Source organism: Alligator mississippiensis, chromosome 2, assembly GCF_030867095.1.
Source record: "Alligator mississippiensis isolate rAllMis1 chromosome 2, rAllMis1, whole genome shotgun sequence".
NCBI lineage: Eukaryota > Metazoa > Chordata > Crocodylia > Alligatoridae > Alligator > Alligator mississippiensis.
In genome coordinates this window covers 122361565-122385464 of record NC_081825.1, presented here as the reverse complement: position 1 = coordinate 122385464, position 23900 = coordinate 122361565, and the positions used below count along the sequence as shown (strand labels likewise).

The window sequence follows — 23900 nt, the reverse complement described above, 5'->3', positions numbered from 1 at the left end:
CCTATAATCCTCAGCTCTATTTCTGTTATGCTAGACCTCACAGATGCAGCAGGGAAACGTCTGCCAGTGCCAGGGTCCTCCCCTTTGGACTGTGGAAGAGATTTTAGATCTCCTTTTCTGTAAAATGAGTTAGCCTGGAATCTCTCTCACCCGGGGATCACTTCCCAAAGGCAACCGGTAAAGACACAAAATAATAGAAGGATTTATTATCTAAGGGAACAGAATTATGCAAGCAAAACTGACCATAAGTTTAAAAACAGAACAAAAAGAGAGAGTAAATGTTTCTTATCCTCTTATCTGGTCACCATCTAGCCCCTTGAGAGTCCTGCCAATGTTTCCAGATATCAGCCTTAGTGATGATTCAAGTAGCTCTGACTGCAGCGGATCTGGACTCCTCCAAAGCCTGAGAAAATCCAAAGATATTGATTCTAACATAGATAGACACTCACGCAGCCCCCCTCCCCAGAAACCAGGCCTTCTTCCCCTCCATATCCCTACCCCATCAGCAGGGTTCCAATTGCTCATGAGTCACCAGAATATTCTAGAAATTTCTAGTCTCCATGGGGTCCCTGGCAGTGGCAACATATAGAAGGTGCACATGCACCCCGACAGCAGTGTTCCCCACTTAGACGATGTGGGGGGGGGAGGAAGAGAGCACTGGCCTAAAAGCGCTGGCGGGGGACTGGGGATGCCAGGAGAAGCAATCCCCATGGTCCCTCTGCAGCCGATCATGCTGACCATAGTTGGGGGTGGGGGGTCCCTCATGGCTTATCACACCAGCCCAGAAATGCCAGTGACAACAGCCACTGGCACTTCTGCACTGGAATGATCAGCTGCAGGGGGATACCCCCGGTAGGCACAATCAGCCTCAGGAGGACACCCTCCCCAGTTGCTAACTGGCCCTTGTGGGGGCAAGTGCCCCCCCTGACTCAGGGGGCACATGTCACCCGTGGTCCCTGGAATTTGTTTCAGTGATGGACCATTTTTCTCAGCTGTCTTTTCTATAGAGGAGTTGATTTCACTGTAAGAGGCTGGGAACCCAATCCAATAATGATTCCTTCTGCTTGTGTATGGGAGTGACACTTCTTGCCCTGGTGACATGACAATAAGACAGATTTAGCAGTCTTTTCCCACTCCGTTTTCTTGAATATTACCATAATTATATCAATAAACATAACCATAATGATATATACTAACAGCATAACATAATATATAGACATAACAGCAACATAAACGGAGACAGTACAATATGGACTTTTCAATGAGATTACGCATACCATATCATTTGAAATAAATACAAGGCAACCTTCATAACACCCTGTAAAGCCCCTCAGTTCATGGTGGGGTTTGTGACAATTGGTACTCTTTGATGGCAAAACAATTATATCTGTCTATACCCTAAACCACTAAGCAAACACCTAATAAGAGTCTCCTGCCCAAATATTCTATAGCTCCTTTTTCATTAAAGCTACAACAATAGTTGTTGTTTTTTTTAAGTTAACAAATTCAATATATTAAATGTATCCTTCTGAGCTGATTTGTAGATTGCTGCATATGTCTGTCTACTCCCGAAAGGATTATATTCCACAGATCCACTACTTCAGACTAATGCAAACCTCTGTACTTTCTTCTCCTTGCTAGCCTGGTTCCTTTACAATTACACTTTACAAACTATGCACCTGAGGGTCGTATGTAAACTGGGTTCTTTTCTGTAACTTAAGGACTTTTCAATCAGCTTTCTTCATCCCCTACAGCAACCCAGCCCAACTGAACTATTTTCTGTTTTTATTGCATCAAGAACAATCTGTCACCTTATCCATGACCTAGCAAATATCAACCAGGGGAAACTACTCAATCACAGGACATAGTTAAGCTTATCTCCCTTAAATGTCTCCCTATCCTGGAACATGCACAATAGGATATTAACATAAAAGATTAACTGAAAATATTGATAATGTTAATGATAATTATATTATAAACATGCCAGAAATGCTTTTGCAAACACAACTGGAAATATTCACCTTTCCTACTAAAACATTCTGAATTTGTTTAAAACATTTCACAAACATTAGGGGTGTGTGAAGCAGATCCTATTCAATTTGGATTCGGATTCAGCCCAAATCAGGACCAGTGATTTGTTTTGTTGATTTGGGTCACTGTCCCCAATTCGATTCAGAGAGACTAAAGGGTCCTCTGATTCAATTGAGATTTGGAGATTTTGCCACTGAATTGGGCTGAATCTATACCAAATCAAATCAGGGACTGAAGCTTCACACAGGCCTAACAAACATTCTTTGCAGATGTATGTGTTGATGTCAGAATACTTAGAAATCTTTCATTTTTATTTTAGAAACTGCAAAAATGCTGTATTATTTTCTTGAACTTTTTTTCTATACATTTTATTGAATTCTACTTTTTCATACAGAGATGAACTGATAGATAGATAGATAGATAGATAGATAGATAGATAGATAGATAGATAGATAGATAGATAGATAGATAGAATGTAAGTTTTTAAAACTTGGCTTAGTTTCAACCTAAATTTGGGCACGTCAATTTGAAGAAAATCCTTTCAAAATTACAAATGTTAGAACTGGATCATTCATAAGCAGACATAACTGGCCAGTTCTGTGCCTTGGGCACTGGTGGCACATTGTGTAACAGCTAGAGGTTCGCCTTCTTGACACACATTTTGGCAGCAAAACTAGTGGCCACTTAAACAGAGATGATCGGCAGCTAAAAAAATGAAGCAAGAAACATAACACCTCCCCCTCTGCAGTACCTTGTTTTTACCAACTGCTGCCCCTGCACCACATGCTGCCACCTTACAAGCAACACCAAACCTGTTACAGCTTGTCTGTCTTCTGTGCTGCCTGAACTACTGCATGGAAGGTTCAGTGTGTGGGAGAGAGAGAGCAGATGGAAGGAAGAGAGGCCTATCCAGTCTTCATTCCAGAACCTACTTCATTAGGCAGCACCCAGGGCTCACATCACTTGCTCACCCATTATTATACTACTATTCATAAGCTTGGGAGGGCCAAGTGAGGTAATGTGTTCTAGCCACAAAAGGCATATAAAAAAAATTGCTGAAATAACTTTAAACTTACCTACTTCTTACTTTTATTACATTAACATTACTGAAATTAACATCTTTGTATTGTGCACATCTACACGTGCAATTACAGTGAATGAATAAACTGTGGAGCTTACTGCTCCAGAGTTAATAGCTCCTGGGTGGGCCATTTGAAAGTGGACCTGGGAGCAATAAACTCCAAGCAATAAGCTCTGCAGTTTATTCATAAGCAGCACACTGAGCCAGGGCAGAGCAGCCCTGGCTGGCAGGAGGTCCAGGGGTGCTCACCCAGCTCAGCATGCTGTTGAAAGTCTGGCTGGGTTATAAGGTTGCTTATGTGCAGGTTGAACTGACAAGTAGCCCCCTTACTGAAGCACCCTTGTGCCCCAGCCAGCCAGCCCCTCTAGTGTCTACATGTGTGCTGTTGTGTAGTTTTTCATTCTGCAGCAGGATAGTACTATGTATTTACAATTACTATCCTGCTGCAGAGTAAATTAGTTTACCCCAGCCTAATAGTGATGCATTTGTAGACGCTGAGACACATACTGCTTAACTAATTAGTCAACTGCACAGTAAACATCTCATGTAGCTATGCCTATTTAGTTGGATTCTAAGTTGCAATAACTATGTCAAATCTTTTAATCTCGGTACTGCCTTTTCTGACTTCTGAGTGTATGATTTTTTTTCCCCCCACAGTAATTATTTCATTAATGCTAGGCTATTTTTTCACATAGAATAATAAAGATTTTTGATTAGACAAGGGCTAACAATTTAAATAAGACATGTCCTGGTCCTTACTGTAATATCATGAATTCCTGTTCCTGAAGTTTGTGTATTTTGGACTTAGTCTAGTGCTTGCATTTATTATTTTATTTTATTTCAGACTAATTCAATGAAGTGTCTTCATAGGAAAGTGTTAATAATGTCTGTTCGTGCTGACAGCAGAGAGCACAGCAGAGCATAATGTCTAAAGGTCTAAAAAGTTTTGTTCATGCTAAGTAAAAGAAAAGTGAACATTTTATTTTTTTCCTATCCTCCTTAGTAAACAAAGTACCTGAAGTAGTGAAGCATAAGAGAAAAAGACGACCTCCTTTAATATATATATGTTGACTGAGCATTATAAAATTGCCTTGGACTATACTGGAAAGGTAATCAATGTCCCAAGTTCAATCATACAAATAAGAGGGAAAACTTTTGCAAACTCATCACAAATACAGGAATAAATATTAAGGTTCCTTCTCTTTCTCCCTTGACACCACGACTTTTTGAATACAAGGTTTTAGCCTTTACATTACCTTATTGATTCTTTAATGCAAGGTCTAACTTGCTTCAGGGGCACTATAAATACAGTATTGCAAAAGCCTTGCAATATCAATATTCATTTATTTTTATCGATTAGTTGCCACTTCCAGGCACTGAATTAGCATATAATGAATAATTGCTTCAATTAATGAAGTTAAAATTGGCTCCGACAAAATACACAGACTACAGAAATGTTCTTTATTAGCAAAGTAATTATTTTTTTTAATATACAATCACTCACTCACTTAACTTGTTTTATCCTTGCAGCCTTGCCAGAAGGCTTAGAATAACAAAACAAAGTCCTATTTATATTTTTTGTTGATTACAATACCACATACAGTCATATATATTCTTCATATAGACTAACTGATGTTCATAGAACTTAATCCACAGATTAATCTGACTCCTTGTATTCAACAAAATTATGCAAGGCAAAATCTAAAGAACGATAAAATAGCGAATGCAAAAAAATAAAAAGGAGGAAAAAAGTGTTTCTATTTTCTCCGTGCATTAACTCAGTAAATGGACACGTCAAAATATATGCGGTGGTAGGTAGGATACAACCTGAAGCATGCATAAATATTTGAAAGACCTGTGCCTTGTCCTACAAACATGGACTAAAAGATGTGAGTAGCTTCCTTCCCTGTTTTCCTATTCTTCTTGTACATAGCCTTATTTATTTTCATTGTAATCATTCTCAAATCATGTTCCTTCCATCCTCTTTACACATTTTGTCATGGCATTACATTCCATCCAATGTACCATTAAAACAGCTTGCATAAAAATAAGCCAAAATACTCAGAACACATTATCCAAGCTCAGATTCAGAAAGGATTTTGACATTCATTTAATAAACTGAAGCATTTATCCTGAAATGATCTGATAAAAAGTTTCCTAAGTTTTAGAACTGAGTCTGAACTTGATGTAGATACATTTTTTTTAGATATCTTCTTTTTGTGTGTAATGGAATGAACAAAACTATAATCCAATTTTCCCCATTTGTGAGTGATTTTTAACTATCATGTATAGTTTCTAGTAATCTCTTGTCTGGGAGTTCTTCTCAAAGCTCCTGCATTCAAGGTTTCCCCTCAACCTTTCATGGTACGTATGAGTTAGAAAACCCATTCACAAAAGGCACACAAAATGCAGATTAAAATTACTCAAAAAATAAAGCCCACCTGAACATGTATAGTTTAGAACTGATACTGTTGGTATGTGTTTCTGTGAAACAGTGCATTCATTACTCATTTAAGTTACTTCATAAATGTGTCGCTTGTTATGAAAGATGCTGTCAAGTTAAGTAAACTCATCAACGTTCCTTAAAACAATTCCTTCTAGAGGTTGTATTCATGTTCATGAACGTGGCTTTTTTGCCTAGTTGATTATGACACCTATTTGTTTAGTAGTTCTAACTAGTATGTTGGTCTTTGGTTACTTTTCATTTATTGATGTGTTCCAAAGCAAAAAATGTCAACAATGTCCAAATCTCCAAACACTATAGAATTTAAGATGCCAGAATTTCCATGCCAGAAACATGCTAAGTAGCAAAAGCAATGGCAAAACCACTCAAATTGGAAAGGACATACTTTTGTGTAACTGCAGGAGCAACATCAAACCAGTCTATTAATTTAATTCTTGGATAGTATAGTACTTTTGGTGTCAGAATAAAATCTCTGGAATAAAAGATAAATTTTACAAGGAAATCTGTATGTTTTCAGTCCTTGCCTTGAGAACCCTATTGAATTGTATCCCATTTAATTATTCCAGTCTTCCATTTTTTCTTGTATTGGTTCTTCTCTACAAAGATAATACCTCCCAATTTTGTATGGCACACTACTGCAATTTTATGACATGAACAAAGTTCAAAAGCACAAACCTGCACTTTTGACAATGTCATTTCTGAAAATATCAAAAACAACTGATCCCGAGACAGATCCTAGAGGCTCTCCAATAATAACCTGTCTGGTCCTATCCTTTCAGTGCAACGCATTGTTGTCTCTTCTTTAGCTATATCCTTTTTAACCTCATAACTCACCACCAAAAAACAAATCCTTATATTTTCCTATGTAGCATTGTATGACATGGTTTACTAAATGGTTTTCATTAACTATCCTGACTTTGCAACTAAATCCAACTTAGTATTTATTAAATTTTTGTCCAAACCTAGATTATCAGACGTAAATACTATATTTACTCAAATACAAGATGACCCTGAATATAAGACAGCTTCCCCCAAAAATAGATTCTATATATGGAAAATTTATACATTTGTTATAATTTTCCAGGTATAGAAAATAATTATCTAAATATTGGATGTTTGCCTTGAATTTGTTCGCCCCCTCTCCCCAATTGCTATAACAAGGATAATAAATCTGGGGGGAGGGTCAGGTAGCCCCCTTGCTCTCTGTCCCCTCCAACTTCTTCCCCCTGCACCCCCTTCCATACCTCTTCTTACTGAGAGATCCTGCTGTATCTGAGCACATAGAAGTGAAGGACAAATTTGAAAATACTGACCTTGAAATAAACATATAGGTAAATTACTATGGGTACCCATAGACATAGTTCATCCCCAATTGATGCATTTTACCTTTTTTGAAATTGCTGCAATAATTTTAGCACTGGTACTCCATAAACACACTTTTAAGCAGCACTTACATACCTACTTATAGTGCAAACTATGCATGATATTAGTCAAAAGCCAAAACACTCATGATTTACTATACAGTTCATTGGGCTGGGCCCCAGCAGAGTCAACAGTGTTTCAGGTCATGGTAACCCCACAGCTCAGCACTGTTTAACAAGTATATATTCTCCAGATATCCACCTCCCCCCTCCAAAGGATCCATAGTCACCCCCTTCCCCCTATAACTGGAACTTGGTCTTCTTGTGAATCCTGGGATCCTCCAAAAATGTATATGCAGATGAGGTGCAGGGAACCTGGTCTGGCTCCACCTCATGATGAGTGGGGCCACACTAATCATACGCAACAGTCTGAGAGAGAGGTTGATGGAGGGATTCTTGGAGAACAGTTTGTGATCCCATGTGTTGATGTTTTTCAGATGTTTAAGGCTGGTGAAGACAAAAACAACCATTGGAAATGGAAAAGAAAGGTACACCTCAGTTGTGGAAGTGAAAAGGAAGTAAAATGCATTCAGTGTGGTAGCTCACCATGACTTTAAAAAAAGATTTGGTGCTGAGGGGGGTTGCATGCAATGAGCACTAGAATATGTGTTACATCAGTTTCACTAAACTAGTTTTGTGGTAGGTTGTCATCAGTATGCTTGCTTAGTATGGACCATGTGTTTTATATTATAAACATACTCAATATTGGCTGCATTTAATCAGATTCATTGTCGGTTTGTATTACTGAGCACATGCTGCTTTTGGCAGCAATGTAATGATACACAATGTAGTTAATGAGGTTTCCTTGTATGCAAATTTGAGATGAGGTGCTTTTTCTCATGCTGATGGGGGGGGGGGCACTTATAAATGCCCTTTCCCCAAAAATGTTTGTTTTGGGGTAGGAGGAAGTTTGGCATATATTTTTCTTAGACTTATTTATATTTTAAGTTTCTTGAAGTGCTACATTACTGTGTATATATAAGATCCAAAAGTATTACCTTTGATTCTATTATATTACATTAGATACATTACATTACATTTAAGGAATGCTTTGATTATTGAATCAGTGGCTGTATGTGCACATAAACATACAGATTTTATCAGCATCTGAGACATTTGTGAATAAATATGGAGATAAGTATTACTAACTATAATAACTGTAACTTATGGTTCTTGGGTCCTATGTGAATTATTTTTATTCATTTTTAATATTTTATTAATTGTATTCTCAATAATGCTTATGTAGCCTCACTCAAGAACATCAATGGTGGTATGCAGCTGTGGTTGGCAGCAGATTTTGACTGTGATTCCAAGGTCTATAGCTGAGCTATATCCTGCCTTTAGACTATAGTTCTCAAAGGAGATCTTTCTTCTTGTTTACCTACCTCCTGCCACATTCATCATCATTACAATAAGTCTTTCCAGGTGGCAGTCATTAAAGAGGTGGAATGAAACACCTCAGATCTTCCATCCTACTAGTGATTCCATCAAATACCACTAATGTGGATTCAGAATGCCAGCAGTTTAAAATCAATGCAGTAAAACAACCACACACACACACACACACACACACACAGAACTCTGTTCTCTATTACCATTGCAGAATATATTGCTTAAGACAAGGTTCAGTTAACTTTTTGTGAAGAGAAAAATTTGTGAATGTCAGTTCTTACAAATGGTTTAAAGAAGTAAAAGTAATTTGCAATTTACCCTGAGGCTTTGAATTTTCATTCCCACAGAAAATAGAAGTGGGCTTGGAGATAAAGCTTAGGTGAAACAATCTGGGACTTAACTCTAGTGTAATAAATATATTCAGATCACCAACAATTCAGTATAACATAGGCCAACTGGATCAGTCTTTAATTTAGACATGAAAAAGAAACAATATTATGACCCAAACATACACACACACACACACACTCTACAGCTCACATAGAATTAACTGACTAGCAACCCCCCCCCCCCCCCACACCTGATCATCTGCTTTCTCTAAGGCAGGAAAAAGGGATTTTTAAATAGTTAACAAAGCTATTCAATTAAACTCTATTTATTCATTTTCATAGAGTGAACATACTGTTTTATATGTGTATATGTAAATAAAACAGCTACTAATCAGAGAAGCAGCAACATTAACCTTCTTTGAACATTATGTTTGGACTATGTTCTAATTAACAGTTTTCTACTTTCCATATAAATGAATTCTGCAAGTATTACACACCCAAAATCTATATTTTGGGGGTTAATATAGGTATTGGACAGAAAATGAACATTTTCCCTACCATGGGAACTCCAAGAAACAGAAGTAATAAGAAACCAGTATATAGGTTGGTTAATATTTAACACATATTTTTATATTATAAACTACACAAACCTTGATAGTAACTCCTAAAGTATTAGCAGAATACTGGATATTTGGTACTCTGATATCATCCCAAAATTATATTTAGGATGGAGTGACACAACATGGCAGCTTTATTGCCCAATATACAAGAGATAGAAAGACACCAAATAAGGAAATGTACTAAAGAAGAGCTGGGTAGGAAATGGTTTTCCAGGAGCGGATGTGAGGTATTGGGCTCAACCAGGGACACCAGAGGTGTTTCCTGGCCCCATGTTCTTGCACCTGCTCCCCTCACCCCAAGGTTTCTCCCCACTGGCCAGGGAACAAGTATTGGAAGAGGGGACTTGCCTGTCACTGTCCCTAGCACCCTAAGCAGCCATTCACCACAACTGGAGGGGGATAAGAGCAGCTATGGGACTCCCCCATGCCCAGGCCAATAGGAGACAGCAACAGTAATGGGTGGTCCTCCATTCCTGTACCTGCTATTTACCAGCCCCTGGGGTCTCCTGCCACCACTGGAGCTCCAGCTACAGGAAGGGGCTATACGGGGTGCTAGGCTTGGCAAAGGTCAGCAAAGACATGCAGCCTGTGCATTTGCTCCTAGCTCTCCTGAGGACAGTAGAAATCACGGTACTACACAATGGGAGGTGGTTGTGACTGCATCAGTTCATCTCCCCTCTACCCCCAACTTCACAGGTCTGCTTATGCTCTGTATTTGAAAACAATAGGTACTAGCAATGGGGAAACAAAAAGGAAAGTCAGAAAGTAGTATTATTGCTTAGAATAGCTGGCCTAGAAACATGTTTTGATTTTTTTCAGCTATCCCAGGCACAAGAAGCTATCTTTAGAAATTGTGCTACATACAATTGAGGAACTCTGTCCACATGAACATGAACAAGTAATACGATACATTTTTATTTTCATTTTTTTTTAAATCAGAGGTAGGTATAAGTGAAAGCTGAAAATGTCATACTATAATTGAGGCAGGGAATGCAGAAAATCAGTCCTGGGCACAAATTGTGAGAGGTCACCAGCATTTTCTCCCAGGAATCTTTGCCATGGCAGGAGCAGTCCATCATTGCCCTGCCCAGCTGTAGGATCCAGGCAGGGTAGTGTCACAACGAACAGTTTATTTGGGGGGCAGAGGGTGAGCAAAGCTAGGAAACAAGCTTTCCTGTGTAATCTCTGGGAAACCTTTGCAAAAGTAGACATAACTCTGCACTAATATGCATGGATCAGAGAGGAGAGACCCATGCCCAATCCATATGTATGGTGAGGCAGAGCAAACAGGGCACCAGGTTTAGTTCTAAGGAGCCTGGCCACAGGGCAACTGCCACTGAGTAAAGCTGACACTACCACATACAGCAGTAGCAGTGGTAGCCTGGGAGGGTAAGAATTCCCTTCTCCTCACCCACAGGTCCTGTCCTCTCCCCCCACATACCCTCACCTCTTCCCACCCCAGCCCTGGGCATTCAGTAAGTTTGCTACACCTCTCATTTAAAGTTGCAAGCCATAAAAAAGTATGATATACAGCTGCACACTCTTGTAACAGCACAACAGCAGTCAAAACCAAATCCAGGATTTGGTAAAAGACGGAAGAACTGCAATGAACGTCCTTCCTCTGAACTGCCACCACCAGGGCATACCACAACTAGAAATAATGGTCCTGAACAATACTGCTGGACAGCTTCAGTGCTTATGTCTCAGGGGAAACTTGCAAATTAGGCCTGAGCAAAGCTTCGGTCGCTGATTCAATTCAGCAGAGATTCGGCCTGATTCAGCAGCCAAATCTCTGAATCCAAATCAAATCAGGAGATCCTTTAATCTCTCTGAATTGAACTGGAACCCTCTGAATTGATTTGGAGATATTGAATGATTCAGACATAGACACAGCTTTAAATGTTTTTTCTATATACCTCAAGGTACCAGGCAGCTCATGAACACTGAGATGGTGGGGTGGATGGAGCGTCCTGCAGAAGCACAGGAGGGTCCCCAGTGCACTCGGTGGTAGAACCAGAAGTGGACCAGAAGCACTTCTGGTCCACTTTGGGGTCTGCTGTGGAGCACATGGGGACTCCTCCCACCCCCTGGCTTGGCAACTGGTGCCTCCTTGTTCTAGGAAGGCATCTGGGGTCCTTCCACAGCTGATTGCTGAACTGGGGAGCTCGGGGGGGGGGGGTCTCCAACATGCTCGGCAGTAGACCTAGAAGTGGATCGGAAGTACTTCTGGTCCACATCTGGGTCCACCGCCGAACACACAGGGGGCCTCCCCACACTCCTGTGGGACTCTCTATCAGCCCCACCATCTAAGTGTTCACTTGTGGTGAACCAGGCCTGGTACCTTGAGATATAGAAAAAACATTTAAAGCTGTGTCTATGACTGAATCACTGATTTGCCAAATCAGCATTGAATCTTCAAATTCGGGTTCAGCTGAATCAAACTGGGACAGTGATCCAAATAAATGAATCAAATCACTGTCCCCTAAATCATGCTGAATCCAAATCCGAATTGAATATGGCTCACTTTGCACACCCCTACTGCAAATCTACGCAATACTTCAGGTGATCTTAGGGACTAACTGAACATTGCTAGTTATCTTCGTTCGTAGAATAATATGTATTTGAGATGCTATATCCAGTAGTTGCTGGTTAACTGGTCTTACATTTCTTTGGGAAAGATGTGAGGAAATGAACTTTGAATTGGAGCTTGTTGCCATATTATGCAAAGGGTCATGTTGTGCAGTGTTAGTCAGTTAGAAACATAGTGAGACTTCTAAGGTCTCTGCCTATTAGGCTCTAAGTTATTGATAACACAGTGTCTCCCATGACACAATCCCTAGAGAACTGTAAAGTAGTCAAACAGCTAATAAATATTAAAAACAAACAAACAACCCTATGGAATAAATTCTCTAGGGACATCATGCTGTAGTTTACCTCCAAAAGTCTGCTCAGAAATAGGAGTGACAGGTTCATTTTAAATGTCTCTGGCTTTCAATTTAAGAAATTTCTGATCCCATCTCTGTTGCATTTACTTATAATCACACACTGGGGGCACAATCCTCCAGGCATTACCTTATAAGATGTATGAGCTGATTGGGATTTTGCACCTTGAGAACTATGAAAATGTCTGGTGGTCTTGTGCCTTATTAGTATGATTTTCAAACTATTCTTCTTTATAAGCTTTGGGGAAAAAAAAGTTTGGTCAAGCTGAAGCTCCCAAACTTCACAGACATGTTTTTTTAGAGACAGTGTGTAGTGAACAACACATTGACACTCTGTTCAAATGTTTACATCAAATAAAGGTCTTCCTCTCATCTTTTTTAATAGTCATCATTACACTGAACATAATTCATATGCTGTCAGATGACCCAGACACTGAACAATGAACTTTTTCTAACAGTGGTGAGCATCAGTCTTACTGACGACTCATTGTTTCACACTAAACAACTTTGCCCAAAAGGAATTAGGATAAAATTTATTCTACTTCAAACACACAGTGAGGCAGATCAAGAATAAGCAACTCTGTTTTCATAATGTAACCTGGTTACACCGAAGTATGTTCTCCCCTCTCCAAAAAAAAGGGATGGGCGGCCAGGCAGGAGTGCTGTGAGAGGGATATGCAATACCAGCCTGTGATATTAATAAATATACAGAATATATACACTTTACATATAAGGCTATACTCTATAATTGGTGACTAGGAAATTATACCACCACCAATGGCCTTTAACCCAGCACAGGTAAGTAACTAATCTGAAACAGGTAAGCACAGGTAAGTCCAAATAACCAACAAGTAAATATAGGTGAACAGCAAATAAATTCTGACAAACCACAGGGAGGGTATCAACAAGGGATTCAACAAGACTGGTACATATATATACAATATAAACAGTTAAACAGCAACTCACATTAGAAATAACAAAACGTAAGACGCTACCTACCAAACATTAGATGCCTGTACACCCTTTAGTGTATCAATGTCACCGTGAGTACTGGAGACTCCCTTTTCATGCTACGAGCCTTGGCACTGCTCCAAATGAGGGAGAAGGAAGGGGCCCCAGAACCTCTCAGCCCCTCGTGGGGCTTGCCAGGGACCCTTTCCCCACAGGGCCCTCTGCTAGAGTCACTTCCAAGGTCTTCCTCACCCATGGGAACCCTTTCCCCAATAACTCACAGCTCCAAAGGGCGATGTGGGATCCTTGTCACCCCAGTTGGGATTTCTTTCAGCTGATGCAAATGCAGGCCTCTGGCTCCTGCGGGACCTCCGATCCCCTTGCATCCCTGTGCCCCACTTCGGGCACTGAGGTCTCTGCCTGCTGCTCACGGTTGGGGGCTCAGGCCGCCTTCTGCAGCTCTGAGGCCCAGGTCCCCACCTGGGAGCAGTAGTGCACCAAGCATGCATGTGAGTCCTGGCTGCATACCAGGAAAGGGTGGGCCTGAGCTGCCTCAAGTGGCTCCCAGTGCTGGGGTCCCACCAGACCGTGCTACACTGTGCTGCTGGCTCTGGGTTCCTGGCCTCATGCTGGGGGGTGCAGACCTGAGCTGCCTCATGCAGCTCCCAGGGTCTGAGCTCCATGTACTGCTGCATGGACTTAGTGGCTGGAAACCTGAGCTACCTCATGCAGCTCCCAGGGTCTCGCCTCATGCACCGCACTATGCACTGACTGGGGCTGATGCTGTCTGCTGCTCCTGTTTGGCGAGAGGCGTCTTCAGGGACTCTTCAGGGCAACAGCATCCACCTGCTGGGCTGGTCTTCCTCAGCTATTCTTAGCCCTGATCTCTTCTCCGTCCCTCAATGTGTTTGCATTTTCATTTTCAGGAGGTACACCAGAACTGAACTGGTAAATGCTGAACCAGAAGTGGCATGCAGCCTACATTAGGTAATGCAGACAGATGTGCTTTTTTTCTGAAGCCACATCTCAGTTCATCTCCAACGTGCTTTCCAAGAACCAAGCCACACTGAAAATTTACCCCACGGAGGCAGCAACACTGGTGTTGTAGCACCCTGGCAAGTCTCACACATCCCCAGTTGAGAATCATTGCACTAAGGTTTTATATCACTCTAGAGCCTGCAGGTCTTGTCCAACTCTGAAGAATTTCCTCTTTTTAAATTTCATCCCTTCAATCTTACCTGGGTGCTGCTTCTCTTGGTTGTTCTTCACACTATAACTATCTGATATTTTAGAAGCAACCTTTGATGCATCCTCTGAGATCAAGATGTATAATTGATTGTTGACAACTAAGTCCATGACATCTCAATAGTTTTCCGAGACAGAAAGACCAAGAGGATCTATACCACAGCTGAGGAGCTGATCTTTTGGGGTTTTTTTCAAATACCCTGGTATTACATGGGGCCGTGACTTATAATATTGGGTTATGTCAGTTGTGTCTAACTATATCATATGAAGTAGCAAAACATAATTTGACTGATGCAACCTGATTTATGGGTTCCAGAGTGCTATGTTAACTAGTAAGCCTTAAAAAAATGTTTCTCAATATTCTTGTGAAATAAATTGTATTTTAAAGAAATGCTACTTTAAAGGATTATTTGAATTTTAAAGCAGACATGCTATGACATAAAAATTTAGGTCAAACATTTGTGATCCTTAAAAAGTAATTAATAAATATGGCAACAAGTACTGGTATTCTGTGCACAGCTATGATTTCTGCTTTTATCAACTTATGAGTTAAAATTTGCCTTATAGGCATAGCTCACTCATACTGAGGCTAGTAGAAAGTTGTACCACCCTTGCCAGAACAGTCACAGTTCCTCAACAATAGCTTCCTGAATTCTTCAATGAATAAGGAAAGTCAAAGTATAGTGCATCTCTAAATGGAGGTCAGCAGGTGTTCCTCTACAAGGTTAACTATTTTGGTCTACTTTGGTCATTACGTAGGATATAATGGAGACCAGATCTGCTATTTCCCTACTTCTTTTAGGATGGCTTCCACTTTTTGACTGATATCTTCTTAGGAGGATGCATTTTTATACAGTATTCCTCCTGTTTCTCCCCCTGTCCATACCTCCTTTCCACACCAACCACACAACCCATTCTCCCATCAAAGAAAATTGGGCTTCATGTGAATAAGTTTCTGGAACCTTTCCAGCTTCAAAATTGTCTCTAGGATCGGAAGTTATACCAGTGGTCTGTAAAGTGACATTCAATAAGTACTTTTTCTCCTGTGCCTCAGTTTCTTTGACTTTAAAAGGGGGCGGGGGTATCAATGTTTACCTCATTCATAAAGCCTTTGAGACCTATGGATAAAAATACTATATAATCATTAATTAATATAGAATGACTTATTTTAAAGTAATAACTCATTAACTAGCTCTGTCGTATCAGCAATCTCTATATTTTTCATTTCATAGACATAGATTTCATAGACATTAGGGCTGGAAGGGACCTCGGAAGATCATCGAGTCCAGCCCCCCACCCAAAGGGCAGGAAGTCAGCTGGGGTCATAGGATCCCAGCAAGATAAGCATCCAGTTTCATCTTGAAGGTGTTCAATGAAGGCGCTTGAACGACCTCCGGTGGCAGGCTGTTCCAGACCTTGGGGGCTCGGACAGTAAAGAAATTCTTCCTTATGTCCAGCCTGAAACGATCTTCTAGTAGTTTGTGACCATTCGACCTCATCATCCCTTGGGGCGCTCTGGTGAACAAACGTTCCCCCAGATACTGGTGGTCACCCCTGATAAACTTGTAGGTGGCCATCAGATCAATCCTGAGCCTGCGCTTTTCCAGGCTAAAGAGCCCCAGGGCTCTCAGCCTGTCATCGTAGCGTCTGCTTCCCTGACCTCTGCTCATGCACATGGCTCTTCTCTGGACTCTCTCAAGCTTCTCCACATCCTTTTTGAATTGTGGAGCCCAAAACTGGATGCAGTACTCCAGCTGCGGCCTCACTAAGGCCGAGTACAGGGGGAGAATGACGTCCCGGGATTTGCTTGAGAAGCATCTATGGATGCAAGCCAGCGTTTTGGTCACTTTACTAGCCGCAGCATCGCATTGCAGGCTCATGTTCATTTTGTGGTCAATGATGACCCCCAAGTCTCTTTCTTCCATAGTGCTAGCCAACATAGCACTGCCGAGCCTATAAGGATGCTGCAGGGTTTTTTTCCCCAAGGTGGAGAACCTTGCATTTATCGGCGTTGAACACCATCAGATTCTCGTCCGCCCACTTGCTGAGCCTGTCCAGGTCAGCATGGATCATCCGCCTGTCTTCTGGTGTGGATGCTTTGCCCCAAAGTTTGGTGTCATCTGTGAACTTGGCCAGTCCGCTTCTGACTCCAGTGTCCACATCATTAATGAAGATGTTGAACAGTATGGGTCCAAGGACAGAGCCCTGGGGGACCCCACTGGTCACCGGACACCACGATGAGTGTCTTCCATCAATTACTACCCTCTGGGTCCGACCCCGGAGCCAATTTTCCAGCCAGTGGATCATGGAGGACCCAAGCCGACAATTGGCCAGTTTCTCCAAGAGACGATCATGGGACACCAGATCGAAGGCTTTTTTGAAGTCAAGATATATGACATCAATCTCATCTCCCTTGTCCAGGTGATAGGTCACCTGGTCGTAGAAGGAAATGAGATTGGTCAAGCAAGACCTACACGCAACAAACCCGTGCTGGCTATCCCTTAAGATGGTGGCATCGGCCAGTCCATTAAGGATGGCCTCTTTAATAAACTTTTCTAAGATCTTCCCCGGGATAGAAGTCAGGCTGATGGGCCTATAGTTAGCCGGATCCACTTTCCTGCCTTTCTTGAAGATAGGCACCACATTGGCCTTCTTCCAGTCTTCGGGCACTACACCAGAGCGCCAAGAGTTTTCAAAGATCCGCGCTAGAGGCTGGGCTATGATGCTCGCCAGCTCCTTGAGTACCCTGGGGTGAAGATTGTCAGGGCCGGCTGACTTGAAGGTATCCAGCTTCTCAAGATGTTCCTTCACGAAGTCAGCATTAATGGAGGGCAGGGGATCACCCTCACCCGGACTTCCCGGCCCTGTAGCGGGCAAGGGCGTCCCAAGGGGCTGATGAAAGACCGACGCAAAGTACCTATTTAATAGGTTGGCTTTTTCCTGGGCGTCAGTTGTCAGTTGCCCCATCTGGTTCAGCAGGGGTCCAACGTTGCCCCTGCTTTTCCTCTGGCTCCCCACATATCTGAAAAAGGACTTTTTATTGTCCTTGATGCTCAAAGCTAGCTGGAGTTCAGTTGCAGCCTTGGTTTTCCTGGTCTGCTCCCTACAGGACTGGACCAGTGCAGAATAATCCTCCTTGGAGGTGACTCCCATCCTCCATCTTTTGTAGGCCTTTCTTTTTAGCCTCAGGAGGTCTGCTAGGTCCCTGGAGAGCCAGGGGGGCTGCTGTGCCCTCTTGCTGCCTTTCCTCCGAGATGGAATAGACTTAGTTTGTGCATTGAGGATCGCTCCCTTGAGGAGCAACCACTCTTCTTGAACTCCCCTCTCCCTGTGGTCGCAGTCCCTTAGGGCCTCACTGACAAGCCTCCTGAGCTTGTCAAAGTCGGCTTTCCTGAAGTCAAGGACTTCCGTGTTGCTGACTGACTTGCCAGCTTTTCGGCGGATGGTGAAGGTGATCAGCTCGTGGTCGCTGTCACCCAGCTTCCCATCGATCACTAGGTCGCCGACTAGGTCATCCCCAGTAGCCAGTTCCAGGTCGAGCAGCGCTTTGCCTCTCGTTGGCCCATAGACTTCTTGAGTCAGGTAGAGGTCATCCACGCACGAGAGGAAGCTCTGCGACCGCTCAGATTTTGCTGAGCAATCCTCCCACGAGATGTCCGGGTAATTGAAGTCACCCATGATAACCATGGTCCTGGAGCAAGCTTCCTCAGCCAGTTCCTGGGCAAACTCCTGGTCAAGCTCAGGACTTTGGGTAGGAGGTCTGTAATAGACTCCCACCATTGTGTCCCCTGTGCCGTGTTCCCCACGGATTTTAACCCAGAGGGTCTCCAGCCGTCCCCTGGTCGCCAATATCGGCTTGCAGGGACGCATAGCTTTCCTTAACATAGAGAGCTACACCCCCGCCCCTTTTCTCTACATGATCCCTCCTGTACAGGGTATAGCCATCTATCCCTGTGGTCCAGTCATGGGTGGAGTCCCACCAGGTCTCCGTGATCCCTATGACTGATCCCTATGATTTAAAATACATTCCCTTATTGGTAGTACACTTCCCAAGCTAGTGCTTGAAGACTGTCTTATCTGTGTGCATCTCAGGAGCATAGTCCATTCCTTGGCTGCATGCATGAACAGTGCCTTACCACACAAAAAATGAAGGTCTATTCCTCCTCCTACGCTGTCAGATAGCACTCTTATCTAAATGTTATTCTTTGACACTTTTGTGAACAATTAGGTGTCTGTTCTGCTGGGTTTTGAGGGCCCAGTTGTTGTTTTTAAAGAAAAGTATTGATACTTGGTTGGGAATCTGATCTTGGTAAGGTCAGATAGTGTGACACAAATGGAATAAGTAAAAACAGAAAATACACAATAATAAAGGTTGTGTTCTTATTGGTGATGTTAGGACATTAACAACTATATTTACTCATAGTCCTATCTCTCAGGCTTATACACTTGGTCCAGAGTGCTTCTAAACTATACTGTATGCCCTTTGAAGGCTTTATTAGCTCTAATCATAAGTTTGATTTCATTTGAGAAAGTAATAGTAATACATCTCTGAATATACTCGACTGCATAGGAATTAACATAGAACCACCACCTTGGTGATCTTCCAAAGACAAAGATTCATCAAAATAGCTGCATCCCATCTATACTGACACTGTATGGGAAAATGTTTGGAACAAAATAGTATGGCCTGACTTCTTATTTTCATTTAGTTCCATTGGTTTAAACTGACTGACTGTTGTAGGTGTATTTGCAAAAAAAAAAAAAATTATATTCTCAAGTATATAGGACTACATTCACCACAAATATTATTTGCAGTGAATAGTTTAGTCAGTTCTAAGATGACTAGCTGTCTCTACACGAGATGCTGACTGCACAGTCGTCACTGCCCAGTCATTTAGTACTTGTTTATGTATAAACAGGTAATAAATGTCTGAGCATTTACTGAAGTGGGGATTTAACTGATGTTCCAGCACTTTTAAGGTTGTTGTGTGACAACTCCCCTTCAGTCTTCTCTTCTGCACTAAATAAGCCCAGTAACCTGAGTTACTGCACAGTCATGCCGAGGAACAGTTGTTTTGTGATGCTGACTGTGCAGTAGCTTGTGACTACTGCACAGTAGCATCACATCACGCTTCCTATCATTTGACACTACTGCGCAGTAGTCATGGGCTACTGCGCAGTCAGTCTCATGTAGATGCAGCCACAGTGCATTTCTCTGAATCATAAGTCACACAACAACCTTAAAAGTGCTGGAACATCAGTCAATATAAATCTGAGAAGCTATACAGACTCTAGTCTCTATGTATGTTGCTTTGTTGCAGTGTCATACATTCCTGATGTGCAATGTAAAATTATCTAAAAAATCACCAATTAAAGTCTACTGTTGTGACAAGGTGTAATAACTTTTTTGAGATACATTTTTACTGAGGCAAATGGAGACTTCAATACTGTTCATGGAACTTTATAGGCAGAACCTACTATAATTTAGAACCATAGAATCATAGAAAATTGGGGTTGGTAGGGACCTCAAGAGGTCATCTAGTCCAATCCCCTGCTCAAAGCACGACCATCCCCAACTAGATTATTCCAGTCAGGGCTTTGTCAAGCCAGGCCTTAAAAACCTCCAAGGATGGAGATTCCACCATATCTCTAGGTAACTTGTTCAGTGTTTCACCACCCTCTTAGTGATAAATGTTTTCCTAATATACAACCTAAACCTCCCTTGCTATAACTTGAGACCATTGATGCTTGTTCTGTCATCTGCCACCACAGAGAACAGTTTATTTCCATTCTCTTTGGAACCACTCTTCAGGTAGTTGAAGGCTGGTATCAAATCCCCGCTTCAGTCTTCTCTTCTGCACCAAATAAACCCAGTTTCCTTAGCCTCTCCTCATAAATCACATGCTCCAGCTGCCTAAACATTTTCATTGCCCTCCTCTGGACTCTCTTGTCCACATCCTTTCTATAATGGGGGGTCCAAAACTGGACACAGGACTCCAGATGTGGCCTCACCAGCGCAGAATAATTACTTCCCTCGATCTGCTGGCAACTCTTCTACTAATGCAACACCCCAGTATGCTGTTAGCCTTCTTGGCAACAAGGGCATGCTGTCGACTCATATCTGGCTTATTGTTCACTGTAACCCCAGATTCTCTTCTGCAGAGCTGCTGCTTAGCCTGTTGATCCCAAACCTGTAACAGTTCATGAGATTCTTCCATCCTAGGTGCATTTGTCCTTACTGAACCTCATGTGATTTCTTTTGGCCCAATCTTGCAACTTGGCTATTTCACTCTGAATCCTAGCCCTACCTTCCAGCATATCTACAACACCCCTCAGCTTGGTGTCATCCACAAACTTAGTAAGGGTGCAATCCATCCCATTTTACAGATCGTTAATGAAGATATTGAAAAAGACTGTCCCCAGGACCGACCCCTGGGGTACTCCACTTGATACCTGCTACCAACTAGACCTCAAGCCATTGATGACTACATGTTGAACTTCATGATCTAGCCATATTTCTGTCCATTTTACAGTTCATTCATCCAACCCATAGTGCCTCAGCTTGCTTGCAAGAATGCTGCAGGAGACCATATCAAAAGCCTTGCTAAACTCAAGGTATATCACAATGTTAGCAAGTCTGTCTGCAAGGATGCTCTTCCCTCTCTTCCTCAGGTGAATTCCATCTTTTCCTAGCTAAACTTTCTTCTTGGAATAACATCCCACAGGCAAAGAAGCTGAACCCCTGCTGGGGACACCACCTGCACAACCATGTATTGATCTGCAGGATGTGTTTGCTCCTGCCTGGGCCCTTTCTCTTGATTGAAAGGATGAAGGAGAATACCACATGAGCTCCTGTCCCCTTCACCCTTGCACCCAGAGCCCTGTAGTCAGTCTTGATCTGCTCAGGGTCACCCCAGCAGTCTCAATGGTGCCCACATGGATGAGCAACATGGCGTAGTAGTCAGAGGGTCAGACAAGTCTCAATAATCCTTCCATGACATTTTGGATCTGGGCTCCAGGCAAACAGCAGGTATCCTGGGACAACAGGTCAGGCCTGCAGTTGGATTATTCCACCCCCTGCAGAAAGGAGTCTTCAACCACCACCACACATTTCTTCCTCTTCGTTGCAGTGGTCTTGATCCTCCCCATCTTGGGGATGGGTTCTTGCTCCAATGGAATGAGCTCCTTCTCCTCTGTTGCTAGTGCTCTGTATCTGTTCTCCAAGCAAAATACTGCAGGTAGAGATGACAACTTCCTTTTGCTGCCAGAGGTCACAAGCTTCCACTTTCCTGGGAGTCTTTTACTCTTAGACTGGCTTCATGGATTTGAGGGTGATGAGTGTATCTGTATATCATGATTTCAATAATTCTTTCTTCTTTATTTTATGGCCTGCAAAAAAATCTATAAATTTCTAAATGTTGAGTTCAATGTTCTCTTAGTGTATTAAATAAGGTAGAGGAGAAAAGGCTGGGCCACAAAAGACTGCTACTAGAATCCTATTAAAGGCTCAGTGTTAGTGTATAGTCTCAATTTCTCCTGATTTTTTTGCAGTAGGGATCATTACTTTAAGAAGAGGAATGTTCTGTGTTTCTTATGAGCCATATACAGCTATAACTTAAATAATACTGGATTATTGTTTTAATTGCAAGGCATTGATTAGTTCTACTATGTTAATGTCCTGACATAACAAAATTAAAATAGCTAGATCACATTCTACCTTTATATCAACTGAAGTTAAAAGGGATATTTAAGTAGAATTTGGTAGAAAAGTATTTGGCACATCTGCTGTAGTAATGAAAGACTTCAATATCTGAACATCAAATAAGTATAGAATGAATGCAATGGATATAATAAGCTCACACACTGTCTTAGTTGAAATCATCTACACTGCTATTCTCTTTCTAGAAAATGTCTGTTATTACAATTTAGATAACTGTAGTCTGAATCATGTATTTCATTGCAATAGAAACATGTTTAGGATAATTCTGTCTCAAGATATACCAAGGAAGTCAGAGCAGTTGGAGAGGTATAACTGAGAGCAAGACTTGCCCTTTTATGCTTCTAAAAAATAAACTTACTGTAGAAACTAGAAATAGCTATGAAATGCAATGTTCAGATCTGATGCCAAAATTTCCCAAAGTTTGGGGCTGTTCTAGTTTAAATTTCCCTCTAGATTATCATCCATTATGGAATTCTCTACTTTTACATTATCCATTTGCTCAGTGCATATAGTGACATAATCTTACATACTTCACACAGTCAAAATGACAACTTACTATTCTAAAGTTGAAGGAATGGAAGCCTAGTAAAACCTGGAGTGTCTGATCAGTTCAGGATCAAGTTTAGTTTTAAAGTGGACTTTTGCAGTTTTTCATTTTTGGCAGGAAATCCAATATTTATCTATGCAAATTATTACAATGTTAGCAGACACTCTCTGGAACACACAAGGACATGAAATGTCAGCTGTACTTTTCATCATGTGCATTTGTTTAGAATGTATGGTAACTACCGTGAACTTAATGAATTTAGTCAGTGCATTGAGAATACCTCTTTTATTTTTACAGTGACTGTAGTACAATATAGATTTAACTGAACACTAGAGAGATGTACAAAAACTCCCTTAAGGGGGCAGACAGAAGTGTAGCTCCCTGCTGTAACTGTGAAGGGTTTGCAGGAAGAGTTCTAAGTTACAACGATCCCCCAAACCAAACAGAAGTCCACTGCTAGTTCCAGGGGGGAGGGGAATCTAGCTGCTGGCTCCAGCCTGCAGCCAGTTTTCCCTAGCAATGGCCCCTTCTCTGTCCTAGCCTGCCCCTGTTTCAGAATAGTATGGGAGAAAGGGAGGAGAGGGAATCCCCAGCAGGTGCTGGAGGGTGGGGTGGGTGAATTCACTCACCCCACCCTCGAGCAAAGGCTGAAAAAATCTGACAGCAAACTCTCTCCCCTCCTTTTCCCCGTCCCATTCTGAAACCAGCTCAAGGCTAGGTGGCAGCCCAGACAGAAGTTACAGAAGACGCTATTTGGAAATGTCTTCATCTTACCCCTTGTGCAATGAGGGTTCAGATTTTAACAAAATTGGCCATTTTTGAAGCTATCTGCAGCCATGCACTTGTGTTTGGTCTCAGCTATAAACCACTTCCTGTGGCCAGATTGGGCAAAAATCATCACTTCTGTCTGTGCCTGGGCATAGTACTACTCAAAAGCTTGTCCAGGTCCCCCCCCCCCAACTACACAGTTGGTCCAATAAAAGATATCACCACAACATTACAATTCTTTAATAGATACACAGAGTATAAATGTGTTATAGTTTTAATTGAAATGCAAATATAAAAATGGTTTATGAACCCATCATAATGTATGTATTATCCTGTGATTAACAAGAGGTCTCAAACAGATGCACAAAAATGTTACGGTCTCAAACCAT

The 23900-nt window shown here is 41.8% G+C and overlaps 1 long non-coding RNA gene across 1 annotated transcript in view; it reads right to left on the bottom strand.

Moving 5' to 3' along the window:
• Nucleotides 1–233: 233 nt before the first annotated feature.
• LOC132248356 (uncharacterized) overlaps nucleotides 234–23900 on the bottom strand; it is a 52848-nt gene continuing 29181 nt past the window's right edge. Inside the window, exon 3 of the long non-coding RNA XR_009459535.1 lies at nucleotides 234–403. This is a non-coding gene — a long non-coding RNA (uncharacterized LOC132248356). The remainder of the gene's footprint in view (nucleotides 404–23900) is intronic.